At 53.1% G+C, this 17651-nt stretch overlaps 1 protein-coding gene across 24 annotated transcripts in view; it reads left to right on the forward strand.

The window, feature by feature from the left end:
- Nucleotides 1-15957: 15957 nt before the first annotated feature.
- PCBP3 (poly(rC) binding protein 3) overlaps nucleotides 15958-17651 on the forward strand; it is a 38842-nt gene continuing 37148 nt past the window's right edge. For all 24 annotated transcript variants that reach the window (XM_066553753.1, XM_066553761.1, XM_066553762.1 and 21 more), the window contains exon 1: nucleotides 15958-16042. The gene's annotated coding sequence lies outside the window, so the exon portion shown is untranslated. The remainder of the gene's footprint in view (nucleotides 16043-17651) is intronic.

The following is a 17651-nucleotide window of genomic DNA, read 5'->3' on the forward strand; positions in this document are numbered from 1 at the left end:
GAGGTGGAGCCCCCCGAGAATCTGGCCTCGGAGCTAGTGCCCCATCGGGAGCATCTCGGGAGATGATGCATCTTCAGAGTCCATCTTCCGAGGGCATCTTCTCTCCCCGCCTTTCCTCCCCCTTTCCCAGCGCTCACCCTGCCAGAAGCAAATGCAAGCTGACAGGGCTCGGCTATTCCGGTGAAATATTTATGTCTTCCCGCCTGGAAGTGCGGCAGCAGGATCCCAGACGTCCGGGGACTGCCACACACCCACCCACACCCACCCGCCCACACACACACCCACACACCCGTCCCACCCAAGCTAGCCTGTAAGGTCCAGGCAGCCCTGGATATTCCAACCCAGAGGCTTCCAGCCCTACTGAGCCCCCCAGGTGGTCCTGGGGAGGGTGGCCAGACCACAGCAGACGTGTCCGTCAGCTCCCTGTCTGCACCCTGCCCCTCCCGCGGGCAGGTGGAACCTGTCTGTCCATCGCTGATGGCCAGGATGGAGGCAGGGTTAGGTCCCTGCCGTAAACGCAGCCGGGCCCGGGTGCAGGAGCTCTGCAGGGTGTGGGTCCGGGGCGGTGTTGGGCACCCGGGAAATGCCAGCATCCTGGGGCAGAGTCACCCTGGGGCAGAGTCACCGTGGGCAGTGTCAGCTGGGACTGCCCCCAGGCACCACAGGGCAGCGGCAGGGACTGGGTAGGGGCAGAGCTACTTCAGGGACAGGAACAGGGGCTGTAGTAGGGCGAGGACAGTGAAGGGCGGGGGGAAGGAGTAGGGACTGAGTAGGGGGGAAAGCAGGAGCTGGGACGGGAGGAGCCGGTTTAGGGGCAGGGGCTGTATTAGGGAGAGGGCTATGACGGGGCGGGGGCAGGAGTAGAGACTGAGTAGGGGGAAGAGCAGGAGTAGGGGAGGAACAGGTACAGCGGCTGCGGCAGGGACTGAACTAGGGAGAGGGCAGTGGAGGGGCCGGGGCAGGAGCAGGGGCTAGAGGAGGAGTTGGGGCAGGGGAGGAGCAGGTTTAGAGACAGGAACAGGGGCAGGGACTGGGTCTGGGACGGGAAGGGACGGGGCAGGGGCAGGAAGTCGGGGGGCCGGGCAGAGCCGGGCGGGTGGCGGGCAGGGCTGAGCGCTCCCGCTCGGCTCCGGCTGCCGCCGCCCCTGAGTCAGCCCTGCCGCTCCCCCGCCCTGCCCCAGCCGTCCCTCGGCCCGTCCGTCCGGACACAGGTAGGACTTTGCCTTCTCTGAGGGGTGTGTTCTGGGCCTGGGGGGCTCGGGACCTGGAGCGGGGAAGGAGGGTCCCCGTGCGGGGACGCCGATGGGTGTGGTGGCGGCAACATCGGGGCTGGGCGGCTCCCCCATCGCTCCGAGGTGCGGAGGGCGTGCACCCACCGACCCTGTCCCCGTGTCCCCCCCGTCCCCAAGAGGTGCCCCCGTGTGCTGCCACCTTCCCGGCTGAGTGGCTCTGCGAGGCTGCTGGGAGTTTTCTGTCCCTGGCTCCCATCCCTGGGAGTCTCCCGGGCTCTGCTGAAACAATTCCAAAGTGCTGTCCCTGCGTGGGGATAAGTGAGGGTCCCCAAGGGGAACGGCTTTCCAATCCCGCCCCAACTCTCAAGTGCAGGGAGAAGTGTGCATAGGGATGGGTGACGGCAGGGATACTGCATGACTTTGGGTGGGAATATCCCGAGGGGTCCCACGGTGCGTTTCTGAGCCCTGGCTGCTGGTTTTGGGTGCCAGCACCCATGGCGTCTCACGAGTGTCAGGCTGGTAGTAATTTATGAGATGCGCTCCAGGTGTGGTGATTACCAAGTGGTGCAGATGCAGCCTCAGCATCAGTACTGGGGGGAGAAAAGGGGTCCCAGGCCTCAAAATTTCTGCTGTAGCTGGGTAGATATCTCCTGGGAACCCATTTCCCCAGGCAGAACTTTTCTGTCCTTCCTCCAAAGTCAGAATCATCATAGAATCACAGAATGATTTGGGTTGGAAAGGACCTTAGAGACCATCTAATTTTAACCCCCTGCCGCAGGCAGGGCTGTCACCCACTCTGTCACTGAGCTGGTTCTTCAGCATGTGCCTCGAGGGACCTCGAGGGAGCAGTGGGTGCCCTGTGGTGGAGCAGTGGGTGCTGCGTGCTCCCCACTGGAGTCACCACCTCTCATCACACGGAGCAGGCTCAGGAGGGGTCAGTTTATTCAGCTCTGGCTCCCGGGGCCGTGTTTTTTGCTGACCTCCTTTCAGCAGGTCCTCCCAGTGTCTGGATGACACCCGTTCTGGGGAGGGGTCTGTGCAGCAGCCTGGTCAGTGCAGCATCCTCCAGCAGAGAGGAAGCATCCTCCTTCCACTGCAGAGATCCCTACCCCGTGCGGATGCTGCATGGCTCCCCGGGAATCACTGCAGGCAGGCAGGGCAGCCTGGGGCCATGGTGTCCCTGGTGCTGGGGGTGTTGGGGAACGCCCGCTGCTGTGGCACAGATTGGGTGTTCCAGGCATTCCAGGCCTGGGCGGTTCATGCTGCCCATCCTTGGGAGATCCGAGAGCACCGGTGCATCACAAGGGATGCAGTACAAGGGAGCGGGTGGTCCTGGTGGGAGACACATGATGCTGCACCTGGGGTCTGGGTGGGCTGGCAGGGGCACAGGGATCCCCCAGGGTTGACTGTAGACTGTAAAGAAGTAAACTGGGGATGGAGAACCCTGGGGAAGGTGAAGCTCATCAAAATCTCCGTGACCTAATCTGTGCTTTCAAGGAGCATTTGCATAGTGGCCTGTGGGAGAATATGAGAGGGAAATCTCTGTCTTGCTTTAAATGCCCTGGGTGGGTCCATGCAGGTACCAAAACACTGCCAGACTGCTGGAGTGGGTCGATTGATGCTTGGGTCCATGGGGCCATGGCAGGAGGCTCCAGCCCACCTTAGTGGGTATCAGTGTAACCCCCAGCACCTTTCCCTTCTCTTTTTGATGGCCCCAGGAGAGGCTGGGCTTGTTTTGGGGCCCTGTACAGCAAGGCTGCTGTGCAGCAGCCACTCCCAGCCCTGGGAGCTGGGAGCATTATCCTCCATCTTCTTGCCCTGTCCCAGCTCAGTGATGCTCATGCCCACTGCCACGCCATGGTTTGAAGCTCCCACCTTTCCACACTGCAGGAATAGGTCCATTGTCATCAGGTTGATAGGAAAGCTGGGTGCTGCCACCTCTCTGCCTGCCTGCAGGGAGGGAAACCTCCTTTTAACACAGAAATTCCCACTTGTCCCTAAGGGACACTTTTCCATCAAGGAGGGAATATGGGATTCTCCAGCCGGCTAGTTCCCCCTATTCTGGGGAAAGCTCATCAAGTCTTGGCACACCAAACAATGAGGATCCCATCAGAGCTACGGATGGTTGGTGGGTTCCTAAATGAAACAAGGACTCAGGACTGCAGGGATCAAGAGCCTTCCCCTCAAAGCAGTGGAAATAGAGAGCTTTAAATTTTCCACTTTATTTTTTGAGTTGTGTTTTCACTTTGGTGGACCCCAAACATTGTCCTGTTTGCTGGGTAGGCTTTGTGGTGAGACGTGGAAGAGAAATGATGTTCCCCATTTGAGGGGCCTGTGTTTCCAACCCCATTTGGTCTGGCAGCAGCCCATCATTGGGGTCTCATGGCATGTCCCCCCCTGCCCTTGCCAGTGTTGGCACCTGGTGGGTGCACACAGTGGGAAAACCCAGCACTGAGCAGAGGAGGAGAAGGGGTCTGCATGGCAGGGCAGCCAGCCAGCTTCTGCCAGGAACGGGTTAATCCTGGAACTCCAGCTCTGGTATCCTGTTGCTGGCTACTTTGGGTAAAAGCTTTTTTGGCTCTGTTTCAAGGGCATCGGCTGGAGGATGACTCATGCAGCCCTGCCACCAAGGAGCAAACCCTCTTGTCCCTACTTTCTCAGCGCAAGGTGATGATTTCCTGAAAATCCAAGTGCCCCAGAGACTTCTGATCATGCCTTATAGGACTCTGCTCAGCTGGGCTGGGGGAAGCTGCATCTAGGACTTGCTTGTCCTGAGAGAATTGTGGTGGTGACATTTCTGGCACGGGTTCAAATGCTTGTGTGGGTGTCCCCATGATGGGGGCCTGTGGGGGGCACATTGTTTGGAGGATGCTTTTGCTCCATAACTGACTCTCATCCCTTTATTCCGCAGGGAAGGAGCCACCCATCCCACTGCAGCACCACCCTTCCAACGCTGCCAGATGTGCCTCCAGGTTGTGCTGCGCCTGCAGCCCATTCCAGAGGTGAGGAGGCAGGAACAGCCCCACTCTGGGCCTGGGGCTGTCCAGGGGACCCTTGGGGTGATGGTGGCATGTTCCCCCCGGCACAAGTCACGCAGGCTGGTGGCCATTCCAGTCTGGACACTGCTGTGGGCATGGGGTCACAGCCATGGGTATGGGGACGTCACCACTGTGGGCACCACCATGGAGTGGTCCCCTTTTATCCAGGTGATGATCTATGATGAGGTCCCTGCTGTCCAGTGTGCTCTGAAAAGGATAAGAATTAGGCCTTTGGGAATAGCAGTGGCTGAGGGCATGCAGGGAACATCTCCTTGTGTGCAGGCAGAAAATGGAGGGCTTGGAAAAAGTTTTGAGGTTTCAGGGTGGAGTAATTTCATACCAGGCAGCCTAATCCATTTCTGGAGTGACCCTGCTTGGGGTGGGAGCTGGGCCAGAGACCTCCAGAGATGCTCACTCACTCTGTGCCTCTAAACTTTCCTTAAAATGTAGAAACAATTCCCTATTTAAAGGCTTTTATTGGACTGATAACATGAAGGCAGGGCATGACAACATGGGCCCAGGGTATCTGGGAAATGAAGCCCTTCCTTGGCATTGTGTGGCTCCATGGGACAGGCAAGCCTGTCCATGGTGGTGTTCTCTGTGACTCAGTTTCCCCACCTGGGAAACAGGTTTTTCTGGGGTTCCCTCAGGGAAATTTTGGGATTTTCCCCAAATCTCCCCTCCAGGACATGGGGATGGATTTGTGGGAGACTTGAAATTGCCTGTTTTGACTGCATAGCTTGAGTAGCCATGATCCCCAGGGACACACCAATGGCTTACCCTCTATCCCAGGCCATTCCTTTGGATGTGCAGTGGCACCCAGAGAGGTGGCACTGGTGCTGTGCTGCACTTGTGGGTATCACACCTCATCAGGGCTTCCCCAGGCTCTGCTGGCCATTCATGATCCTCCATCTGAGGTGCAGGGTGCAATCCAAACCCAGATGCCGCACATCCCAGCCTGTATCTTTTCCATCCTCTCCCTGGGCTGCAGCTTCCTCCTTCCAAGCATTTCTGAGAGCTCTTGTGCCTGTCCTCATCAGCACTCCCGCCTTGGAGTTTTCTGAGTAGGGCTGACAATATCTGGCGAGACATTTGTCCCTAGCAAGCACACAGGAGTTTTCCAGCCCTTAGGCAAGGGAAGAGGGGGCACAAGAAAGAAAAGAACACAAGCCAGAAGAATGAAGGGTGGCACGAAATTTACTGACCTTCTTACTTTCCATGGCCTCTGGAGCAGAAGGAAAATGAGTTGGAGAGGGTTGGCACTTGTGGATGGCCCCAGGAGCGGGACCAGGCTGTGTGTCCTTGGGCTGACCTGTGGTTTGGGGTCTTTGGGGCAGAAACACCTTTCTGAAGGACGTGGGGTGAGCGTAGCAGTGGGTGATGTCCATGGTGGGATCTGCTGTGGGGCTTTGACATCGGCACGTTGTCATTCCCAGTCCTTCTGGGCATATCTGTGTTTTGGAGAGAGCATGTTTGGCTCTCTAGATCTCATCCTGTGAACCTGGACTAACCCTCTCCAGTGGACTTAATCCTCCTCCAACAGTGAGGAAAGACCAAGGATTCCACTGTGGGTAATCCACCTCATCCCAGTGGCTGCTCCTCCAGCTTTCCACACCCACCAAGGACCTCTCAGTCTTGAAGAAGCCTCAGCCCGTCATGGCTGGAGAGCATTTTGGAAGTTTTAAGAGCTCACCAGATGTGGTTTTCCACAGAGACACACCAGCTGCTGCCCCTCCCTGCACAGGGCATGTAAGACTTAGCTTGCTGTGACCTGACTGTCTGCTTGTCCCCAGACTGGGTCTCCACCAGGTGCCCAAACTCCTGGTGCCTCCTCTGCCCTCGGGAGTGCTGTGATCCCTCTGGGTATGCTGGGTGCTGCTGGGTTTGCCAGAGGAGGGAGGAAAAGGTGGAATGTTGAGCTTCCCCCCCCTTGCCAACTGATTTGTCCTCTAGGAGATTAGTCCCTTCCCTGGCTTACAGGGGGATTTGTGGCTGCTCCATCTGCTCAAGCACAGCAGGTGAGCGGGTGCCAGGGAAGAGCAGCCTGAACCCAGCTGCTGTTTGTACTCCCAGGCATCCCAGGGAAAAGGTTGCACCCTTCTTTTGGTCATTTCTGGCTATATTTGTTGGAAAGCAAAAATCCCTGGAGCCAGGCAGGTGGAAATCATGCTTGTAATGGGGTTTAGACCTGAGACTGTTCGCTGATGGAGGTGGTGAAAACCATGTGAAGTAATGTCAGTGTTTTTAAGCTGCTTTTTAGGCTGGTGAAAAGCCTTGAGGATGCTCCAGGATCTCCCCTTTCAGCCAGAATACTTGGAGAGAAGTGTTTTTTCTGTAAATCCACTTGGCCTTTAGGAAAGCAGGCAGGCAGGTGGGGAGAAGATCATTTCACTGTGGGTTTGGGGGGGAATGGGGCTGTTTACTGGCTCACAAGTACTTTTAGACCCAGGTTTTCCTGAGGGGAAAGCTGGGAGGCGATTGGAGTGATACAGGGCTCTCCCTTCTCCTGCTCCATCGCTCCTGTCTTGTCACCAGTGGAAGGTGGTGGGTAGGGAAGAGGCTGGAGGTGAGTTACAGAAGAGCTTGTGACAAGTTGGCTTAGGGAGGCTGGATTTATAGGGACTGACAGAACTAGGTTTTTGGAAGTGTGGGGGGGCTGCTGGGCCACGCCGGGGGCTGAGGCATTGCTGAGTGCCATCCTACTCCTGTGATGTGGAGACCACAGGATAAAAGGAGCCTTTGCCCGTGCTCAGATCCCAGCCTAGAGCAGGTTTGGTGTGCTGCTAGACCCAGGAATGTGCTCCCTGCCATGCTGCTGCCTTTTCCTGGGGTATGGGGTAGCATGGGACCCTGCCAGACCACACCACCCCCAGCTCCCATAAAGCACCAGTTTCTCTTTTAAGGTGGCAGAAAAACACAAGCAGGGGAGATTTGGGCAGTGTGGATGAGCTGCTGAGATGTCAACCCCACGGCCATCGAGCCCACCCACCCCTGCAGAGCCGGGGGGCGACGCTGTTCTCCTTCCCCTTCTGTGTGGTCAGGAACACCAATGGAGGCTGCCAGGTGTCAGCTTGGAAATCTTTTAACTTTTCCTCATCTCCACAAATGGACAGTGTCTCCGCTCATTAGGTATCCACCCAGGGGGCAGATGTCAGCTCTGCTCATGGCTTTTCTCAGCTCATCTCTGCCCATGCTCCTGACGGCTCTGCAGTGCTCAGGTTCCATCACATCACGGGGCTCTGCCCGTGGGGCTGCCCCTCTGCCAGCTGGGCGGCACCTCCCCTCCGACCCCCGCCCCAGGCTCGCTGCCTCCCCCTCCTCGTGGGTAAGGTTTGCAAGGATTTTTATAAAAGGCTGGAAAATCTCAGGCACCGGTGACGCAGTGTGTATCTCTGTGTGTATGTGTGTGTGTGCGTGTGGTGTGTGTGCTCGAAGCTGGATTTGGTTTTCCTTGCCCAGGCAGTGCACAGGAGGAGAAGGCAGCTCTGAAGGCTGCTCTTTGAGGCTGATGCATCCCGACAGCTTGTTCACTGGGACATCAAAATCATTGCCTCTGTCTGCATGGAACACCCGGGCAGGCGGATGATGGGAACACAGGTCAGGGGAGGATCCCTCTCTCCCTGCACAGGGAGTGGTGGTGCCCAGAACCCCAGAGCAAAGCAGATCCGGCAGTGTGGGGGCTGCTGCATCCCCAGGAGAGAGAAGGGGAGTTGCCTCCAGCACAGAGGAGGCTGGCAGCTTAGGGGTCAATGCAGATGGAGCCATGTCACTGGTATTCCTGTCTTTGGGGTGTACTATGGATCAGGGATTGGTGGTATGGTGGGAGAACATCCCCATGTCATCCCATCCCATGTCATCCCATCCCATGCCATCCCATCCCATCTCCATTCCCATCTCATCTCATCTCATTCCATCCCATCCTATCCTGCCCCATTCCATCCATCTCATCCCGTCATATCCTGTCTCATCCCCATGCCATCCATCCCATCGCAGCCATTCCCATCCCCATCCCATCCCATCCCATCCCATCCCTCCCTCACCATTGCACAGCATGCCTTCCAAAAGACCTTGAATTTTCCCTGGAGGGTCACAGCAAAGCTATAGGACTTCTCCAAGCTCTCCACGCTCTCTGCAGAGCTTGGACCTTACACATGTGCCCCAGGGTCCCAAACATACCAAGGAAGGTTCCTGATTGTCACGAAAATCCAGGGACTCACCAGCGAGGGGAAGCTGAAGTCCTGAGTTTGCAGGAGAGGCAGGGTGGGTGTCAGAGCAGGCTTTGGTATTTTTGGGAAAGGGGAGTGGTGTGCAGTAGGGAATGTGGTATTTGGGGTGGTAGGAAAGCAGGGAGTTTTCACAGCCCTGTGGGACCAGGCATGGGAGCTGCCCCCACATGAAAGTACCACCAGCTCACCTTGGAAGATGTGCATGAGCAAGGAGCCCCCCTCGGTCCTTCCCCTTGGCATTCTGCTGATGGCCCCAGATTTGTCTATGTGTTTGTGTTTCCTCCATTCCCATCCCAGACCAAATTTCGAGCCCCCTGGAATGGGGTGGCCAAGGGCTCCAGTGCAGGTGAGGTCATCAAGCTGCAGGTGTTGCCCAGCCCCTGGGTCCCTGTGGCCTCACTGGGATGAGTTAAGAGCAGTGAAATCCTGTAGTCTCCAGAGGCTGATTTTTGGGATTGGTCACATCTCGGTGCATTGGAATTCCTTGCATCCTCAGGTGCTTTTATCTGGGAGGAGTAGGCGGGATTTTGCTGGGATTTGGGCACTCTGCTGTTCAGAAATGACTCCTTCAGCATCCTGAGTGATGCTTTTGAACATTCCTGGCCAAATTTCCTGATGGGATGTAGTCCATGAGAGCTAGCAGGCAAGCTGGCCATGCAGGGATGGAGCTGTGCTCTCCACTGCCATGGATCAGCAGATGGAAAGTTTTTGGTGGGAGAAGCCTACAGCTGCCTCTGCTGGCAATGCATGCTTCACTGGAGAGAGCAACCAGGAAAAAAAATTCAATTGGTTCCTTTGCTTTTACTGACAGGGCAGCCACAAGGTGCAGGGCCTTCAGCCATGCTGGAGAGAGGATTTGGGAGATGGCAAGGGTGATTGTCCCCCAGCAACCCAAATGTTGTTTATCTATCTCATGATACCTTTTAAGACAATTCCTGAGTGCCTTGGACTGGTCAGTGATGAGGAAGGAGCTACTGGTGGTGCTATGTGGCAGGTGCTGGATCGCTGTGCCCAGCAGAATGTCGTGGAAACAGCCCCACTGGAGTTGTCAGATGGTGCTTAAAGCAGCCAAGATGTCCTTTGCAGTGCTGAGGTTTCTACCTGGACACTGCTTTTGGGTTGCTTGAGGTTCACTTTTACCTGTGCTGGAACTGAGGTTATCCCAGCACAGCACCAAACCTGTGTGCCTGGAGGTGACCTGCACCCTCATGGCAGAGAACACCTCCTGCGTGTGCCCTGGTGCCTACTGCAGGAGCACAGGGTCATGGCTGGCATCTCACCTGCAGCTTGGTGGGTGGAAGGGGTGGGACATAGCAAGGAGCAGAGCTACTGAAAGATGGACCCATTTTTGATTAAGAAAACTGCTAAAAAATTCCTTAATGCTGAGTTCATTGGATGCTAAGCCTTGCCTTGGGATAAACTCAAACCTAGGACCCAGAAGATAAGTACAAGTCTCTTCCCCCATGAATTTATGGGATGCAGATTGATTTGTGCCCACACTGGATCTGGGAAGAAGGATTGGGGTTTCCTTGCAACCCCTTGTCCTTCCAGCATTGCTAAATACTTGCCTGAGCTCCCTTTCCATGGGTATGTAGATGAGACTGGTGCCATGATGAGGATTTTCCCTTCTTGTTATCAATCCTGGAATCAGTGACCAGCAATTGGTACTGATTGGAATAAAACAATTACCAAGGACTCCTCTGATTTGGCCCTGGGCTTCCCTGTTCCCTGCGTTGCCCTTGGCCACGGCAGCAGGGCCAGGAGGATGCTCTGTAGATTCCAGGGGGGGGGGCTGCCTGGCCTCCTCAGCATGTGCTGTCTTCCAGATCCTTCCCTGCCTCCGGCACTGCTGACCACCAACTCCACGGGATCCCTGACCTGGCCCTGCGGGTCTTCCAACGGTGAGTCACACTTTGAGGTTTCCATCCTTTCCAGGCTTTTAGTTTTGGCCAGAGCCCATGGGACTGGATGTTGCAATTGCAGCAGTTACTGGGATTTAAAATTTATCTGGCTGGTGTAGGCTCAGTGGAGAGCAGGGAAATCCCTCAGAGTCCATCCTGGCACCTATGCTGCTTGTAGGTGACACCAGCTGGGGATGTAGCCAGTACCTTGGAGGACATGGAGTGAACTGTTGAGAGAAAAACCATAAATTCTGAGGACAGCTGGTTCCTGAGAGAGGCTGTGTATGCTCCATCCTTGGAGGTTTTCAGCCCCAAAGGGATAAAGCCCTGGGCAACCCACTCTGACCTTAGTGCTGATGCTGTTGTGAGCATCAGCAGGGCTGAAGACTGACTTTAGGAGGTCCCATGGGCTCCCCTTCCACTGACAAGCTCCTTCCTGTGGCAGGGAAGTGCCGAGGTACTGGGGATGAGCACGGAGGTTGCTGAGTCACTGAGAGAGTCAGGTTTTCCCTGTTAACACATAAGGTGCCCCAGCACACTAAGAGCAGCACCAAGTTCAAGCAAGGGATCTGCAGCTCGCTCACCCTGCTGCCTGGGGAATATTCTGGGCAGTGGAGAGGTTTTCCAGCCCTCTGGCACTCAGTTTATTAGTGGCTGAGGCTGCTCCATTGATTGTATTGATGGGTAGTGCATGCCCCACTTAACTTACTGGGAGCAGCAGCAAAAATTCAGCTGGCACCTGCAACCCATGGCGCTGAAACGTGCTGGATCCTTTCTACCACCACTGGATTTCTGCAGGAAGTAGGCTCCTGGCTCCACAGCTAGGCACAACCACAGGGAGGTGACCACAGAGGAGGTCTGCTGGGCTGTGAGCACCATGGAGTCTCTCTGTCATTCCAGGGATCTCCTCCTCAACAGGATGATTTCCTGTGGTTGGTGGATGCTGAGGATCTGCCCAAACCTGTTTGCAATGTAGGAAAAAAAAAAATCTGCTTGCCTAACTAAACACAACCTGGAGGTGATGCTCTTGATCATTCTCCCCTGACCCTCAATCCAGTCTTTTACTTCTCTGTCAAGTTCACATTAAGCAGCTTTGGTCTTTCCTCTGTGCCGTGCTTTAACCTCTGCTGTGTCCTTGTCTGCAGGCTTGTGCCGTGGACTGCTGGATTCCCCCCCCATGCTCAGCATGCCCTTTTCTGGTGCAGCCAGACCTTCCCAGGAATCAGTCTGGAGCTTGAGGCCATCCAGTAGGGTAAGGTAAGGTCCTTTCCAAGTCATACAATCCCAGAATGGCTCAGATTGGAAGGAGCCTTAAAGCTCATCTTGTTCCATTGGGACACTTCCACAGGCCCCATCCAACCTGGCCCAGAACACTTCAGGGACAGGGCAGCAACAGCTTCTCTGGGCAAATCTTGGGAGGAGCGATCTTTGCAGGTCCCTCAGGCTGTAAAACACCCGCAGGGAGGGTGCTGGGGCCTCTCTCCTGCATCTGTGCAGGTCTCTCAACCCGCCGTCTCTGCCCTCGCCGCCTGCTTTCCACCACGCTGGCCATTCCATTAAAACCAGCAAAAGAGCTAAGCTGGGAAGTGCAGAGACGGAGTGATTTTCATCAGCCGCTCTGCTTTTGTGACTAAAATAGATCTGGAGTGGCCCTAGGCCATCGTGTTGTCCCAGCCATTGACTGGCACGAATGGAAGGCAGGGCAACATTTCCATTAGTGGAGGGGAGGATGTGTGTCTCCGAGGGAGAAGACAGCTCCATAAAGCAGAAATGTACCGACAGACAAATCCATTTCTCTTTTCTCCCATTCCTTTTATGAGTGTCACTTATCCCTGTTTTCTGCCCGGAAAACATCAGGAGAGACTGGCCAGAGCAAACAGCCTGCACCTGCAGCACAAGGGTGTGTTTTGGATAGGGGGATGGAGGTTTCCCAGTGGAGCCGCAGGTGACCCAGTAAGCTGCAGCAAGGATAGAACTTGCCAAAGAAAACTGTGAGGAGGTTTACCCATGGCCTCTGGTGATGTGGTGGGTACTGGTTGTGTCTGGTCTGAGTTTCCGCCATCACCTGTCCAGCAAGTGTGTTTTATTCTCTGGCTTTAGTGAATACACTCTCCTACAATATAAGGTGAAATTTTGGTGAACATCACAACATCTCATAGCTCCCATCTCCCTCTGGTAAGGCCTCTGACATAACTTTTCTGACTTCTCATGCTCCCTGTCCACCATCCTATCCCATCTCCCAGGTCTGTGTCCCAGCCCCTCTCCCACATCCACAGGAGGGAGAGGAGCCTGGTGCTTGTCTCTGTCCAAGCCCTCCCCAAGGCTGTGTCCTGGACCTCTTGCCCCATGGGATTCCATCATCGGAACTCAAGGCTGATCCTGTGTATGTGGTACCGTGATGTTCTTATAGCAAAACTACAGCTGGGAGAGACACTTGGAAGAGCACAAGGTGGGACTGTGGGCATTGTCCTGTGCAGGGCCAAGACCTGGCCTCGATGATCCTTGTGGATCCTTTCCAACTCAGGATATTCTGGTACTTTATACTGAAAAAACTGCTGCTCCATCTCCCATCCAGGTGATGGGATGAGTGGTCACTGCTCATGCTGGAAGATGGAGACTCTACGGGGTTAGCAATGTGCTCAGATGGGAATGCTGATTCTGGAGATGCTGTTGGGTGGGAATTGTCCATTCCAGCAAGGCAAATAGCTGTGACATGAGGCTGCAGGGTGGTGATGGGGACATGCCTGCCAGTGCCAAACCATTTCCCAGTTTGACCCTTCTGCTCAATCTGAACTTGAAGGTGAATCACCCATCGATCCAAACTGGGCTGATGAGCGCCGTGCCCTGAGGAAGAGCTCAGCCCCCAGCACCACCTCCCTCTCTCCCCCTTTTATTCCTGCCTCCCCTTCACGCCTTTCCAAAGCCATCAGTCAGAGCATAGCACCCCAGGCTGCTGACCTTGCTGGGGGCTAGGGGGACAACATATAGGTCCCTGTAGAGAGACATCCCACTGTCTGATGGGCTTCTCCCAGTTGCCACTGCCACCTCTGCACTGCCGGTAAGCCTGGCAAGCGCCTGCCATCAGCTCGGGGGTGTGGGGAGGCATGGGACAAGGGAAAGGGGTTGGTGCCCATCGTGCCAGGAGCCACATTTTTCGTAGGCAGTGACGTTGTCTGCCAAGCCGTGCACTGGTTCTCCTGAGTTAAGGGCTCTGATGGCTTCCTGTGGGCAAAAAACAACTTGAAGCATCTATTAATCTTTAGCTAAAATGTCATATGAACTGGCAAAGTGCATTTTTTAACTATTGGGAAGCAAAACCTGATTTGAGGTTGGAAAATTAGAACTTGTCTTGGCTAATACGTAAAAAGGTCAGGTTTTGGGGGGAAAGAAGATGATGCACCTTTGTTTCGCGTCTTCTGTGCTTTAGCCACAGATTTTTTCCCACAGCTGAAAATAACAAACCATTTTAATCTAAGTATTGCTTGTTCTGATCTTTTAATCCAGCTTGCTTTCTGTCGGCACAGTGGCCTGAAATGATTTATCCGCTGCCTCTCTATTATATAATTATTGGGAGGATTACTGGGGACCCAGCTTTAGCTTTGCTGGGGAAGGAGGAGGGGGCTGAAAGATGGGGTGGGGGTTTTTGGAACCACAGAATCATGGAATGCTTTGGGTTGGTAGGGACCTTAAAGGTCATCTCATTCCAAAACCCTGTCGTGGGCAGGGACACCTTCCACTATCCCAGGGTGCTCATGTTTCTTCTCTGTGGCCATCAGAAAACATGGGAAGGACAAGTGACGAGCTGGGTGCTTTGGGCTGTGGCCATAGTTTGCGTTTGAAAATTTTAGTGTGGGAAGTTTCTCCCTCAGTGTGTATTTATTGGAATAGAGTGCCCCATGATGTGGCTGGAGCGTGACCCTCCAAGCCAGAGAGGATTTGGGTGAAACCCTGCACTTTTCTACACTGTTTGAGGCCTTTTATGGCTGTACTTGTGGTTTTGGGAACAGCATGGTAAGACAGTCTGGCCTCAGGAAGAATCTGGAATTAGGGGCTGTGCTTCTGATGCTTCCCGTCTCTGTGCAGAGCCGTGAAAGGGGAACATCTGCAAGGAAGAACCAGCATTTGGAACATGGTGGTGATGCCAAGAAGGGCTGGAGGTGGCCATGGCTGCTTCACCAAGCTCAGCTGGTCCTCCCAGGAGCCTTAGGTGCCCCCCCTGGATAAAAGGTCTTGAGCCCTTGGGTGATGGGGTGGCTGGGGACAGCTGCTCTGCAGAAGGGCTCTACTAGGGGTAGATGCCCAAGGTAGATTTGGCCGTAGCTTTCAGGTGAACAGGTGTGGCATGGAATGATGGCACAGGCAAGGGTTGGCACAGCCCAGTGGAGACTTGAGTTGCCAGAAAAATGCCTCTTCTGGCTGGTCCAACTGGCTTGAGCTCTGATGGACAAAACATGAGGATATCTGAGGGCTCCAAAAATTCCTTTTCCCTTCCCCAAATGGAATGTCTGGACACCAATGGGCTGGTACCTGCCCTGGCTACTGAGGGAAGGACAGGAGATGCTTGGCCTGTGTACCATGGCCAGCTGGGATGTGGTGGCTCAGAGCTGGGACCAGGGTACACCCCCAGCAACAGTCAAAATCAGATACTGAGAGCAGTGGCTTGGCTTTCTTTGCTCCACAGAGTCTTGGGGATCTTTTTGGGATGCCCAGAATTGTGTTGCATTTTGGGCTGGGTGAGTATCTGTGGGGCAGGACACTGAAACACCTTTTGGGCCTGGTGTGGCCAAGGGCTGGTGGCAGTGGGCAGTGCCCACTCAGAGTGTGCCACGCTCCCTCCCTGCTCTTGGTCCAGCTTCCCAGAAAGCTGTTCCAGCAGCCTCCAGAGGAAATTGTCATCTTTTGGAGCAGTTGTTGGGTGCATCAGCCAGGAGGGCAGCAGAGGATGAGCACAGCTGAGGAGGGGTCAGGAGCAACATCGGGGCAGGAGATCATCTGGTCTGGGTGATGGAGCAGTTGTAACATACCCGCTTCCTGCAGGGAGCCAGCTGAACTCTGGGATGTGCAGGCAGGGCTTCAGCCTGCTCCTTCCCACCGTGCTGCTACCTCTGAGATGGAGGGTTTAGCACAGCCCGCCTGTCCCTCCTGGAAGCTCTGGCCCTGCACTGGGTGGGCAGGCACACTCTAAAACATGCCTAAATTTCCCCGTTCACACAGGCAGCGCACCAGAGCTCATCTGATGCTGAGATCCTTTCTCCTTCGTGTTGGAAGTGTTGGATGGTTCGCCCTCATCACCTCAGGGCATCCAGATTTGCTCAGTGGCCTTAAAAAAATAATAAAAATAAATAAATAAATCAAAGTCCATGAAATGACAAGAACATCAGCAGTGGGTGCATCCCCCTTTCCAGCAAACCCAGGGATTTGGGAGAAAATAGGTCACGTGCCCTTCATCCCGTGCCACGTGGTGGATCTCCCAGGGCCAATGAGGTTGGGAGCCCTTCTGCGCTGAACAGCGGAATAAGAAAAAAATCACTGGGATTTTTTTTTCCCCCTGTAGCATTTTTCATCCTTTCCAAACGTGAAAAGACTGGCCATCTGTCTGGATCCCCCTCCCGCCAAAGCAGCACGAAAGCGGTTCTTTGGGAAAGGTAAGGAGATTTAATAGATTGTCTTGGTAGAAGACCACCCGCCGCGGGCAACTTTTCCCACCAGTGTAAGTCAGGGAAGAGTCCTGGAATGAGCCAGGTCCTGGGCTCTGGTGTGGGTTGGAAGAGCTTTGAATGCTTAGGAGCAGTTTTAAGGGAATCTCTCCTGGAGGAAATTTACATCTGTGGCAGTGTGAGGTGGGATTATGGGAGACATTGGAACGCAAGCAATGGGATTCCCTTAAGTTAGCGGCTGCTCCCCAAGTCTCTCCTAGAAATTCCCAAAATATTTTTTGGAAATTATTTTGCCAAATATCTTTTTGGTTTTGTTTTTGCAAAAAAAAAAAAATTTCCAAATATTTTTTGTGAGTTAAATTTGACAAATCTTGCTGCAACTTTGTTTTGCAAAATCATTGTTCTCGAAGCGTGCACTTTAGTTAAATTATTTATTAAATAGTTAAATTAGTTATTTTAGTTAAATTCCATTTTACCCATGCCCAGCAGCCAGTGCCACCGTGGGTAGGGAGGCATCCATCTCTTCCTTAACCAGAATATCCAGCTGTTCCTAAATTCCGTGATTTGCAGCATAGGCTTTGGACAGTGTCACCTGTGTGTGCTCTTGGGTGGGAATGGCACAAATGGAATTGCCTTCAAGGAGTGGACACTAAAATAACAGGGATGTTAATCATGTCGTAGTGTGGCTACATAATAAAACCCCCAACCCTGATTAATTTGATTTTTACCTTCTGTTATTTTGTTTTGTTTAGTTTTAGGTATTTCTACTTTTTAGTTCAGTATAGTTCCAAACTTTTAATATTCTTTTATTTTTATTTTGAATTCCATTCTAGTTCCAGTATTTTTAAAAAATATTTCTATTTCCATTCCACATCCATTAATTTTTAATGCTATAAATATTCTTATTATTTAATTCCATCCTATTTTCATTCATTTTCTTTCCTTTTGCTGGGGAAATTTGATTCAGAGAGAGGAATCCCTTTTATTATGATGCTCACTTTGTTTTCTGTTTGCCCTCAGATACCTATTTTCCTCAAAAAGGGTGTCAAAATTCTTCCTGATACTGTCATGTTTCTGTTGTATTTTCCTTGGTTTCATGATCACTTTATAAGTAGAAAAGTGAAATATTAGTGGCAAATGTTGTAGAGTACTTAAAAGCTGTGGAAATCAACCCCAAATTATCATCTCCATACTATAAAGGAAAAATATCCTCAGATATGTTTTTCTCATAATCTGAGATTTCTGGGATAATGTGATTTGAATGTGAACCATCATAAAAAATCTTAATTGGAAGTCACGTCCAGCTTAAAAATAAACAAGAAATAAACAGTAGCTCAAGGACATTGTGTTTAAGTTTCCATAAAATGATTGACCTTTGTTTTGACAGATGCAAGGACAGATGCTTGGCTGCATTTTGATACAGAAACCCAACCCTGAATTAAAAAAAAAACAACAGGCATTCTTTCCTAATAACTGGGGTTTTGCTCTTAATGCAGAATTCTAGAATAACTCAGTAATATTTCCAAAGCCCTTAATCTCAGACTTCCCCCTTTCCTTTAGGGATTTGTTTATATAAATATTTTGAGCGTTCTCAGAC

This window comes from Molothrus aeneus, chromosome 7, assembly GCF_037042795.1.
Source record: "Molothrus aeneus isolate 106 chromosome 7, BPBGC_Maene_1.0, whole genome shotgun sequence".
Taxonomy (NCBI): Eukaryota; Metazoa; Chordata; class Aves; order Passeriformes; family Icteridae; genus Molothrus; species Molothrus aeneus.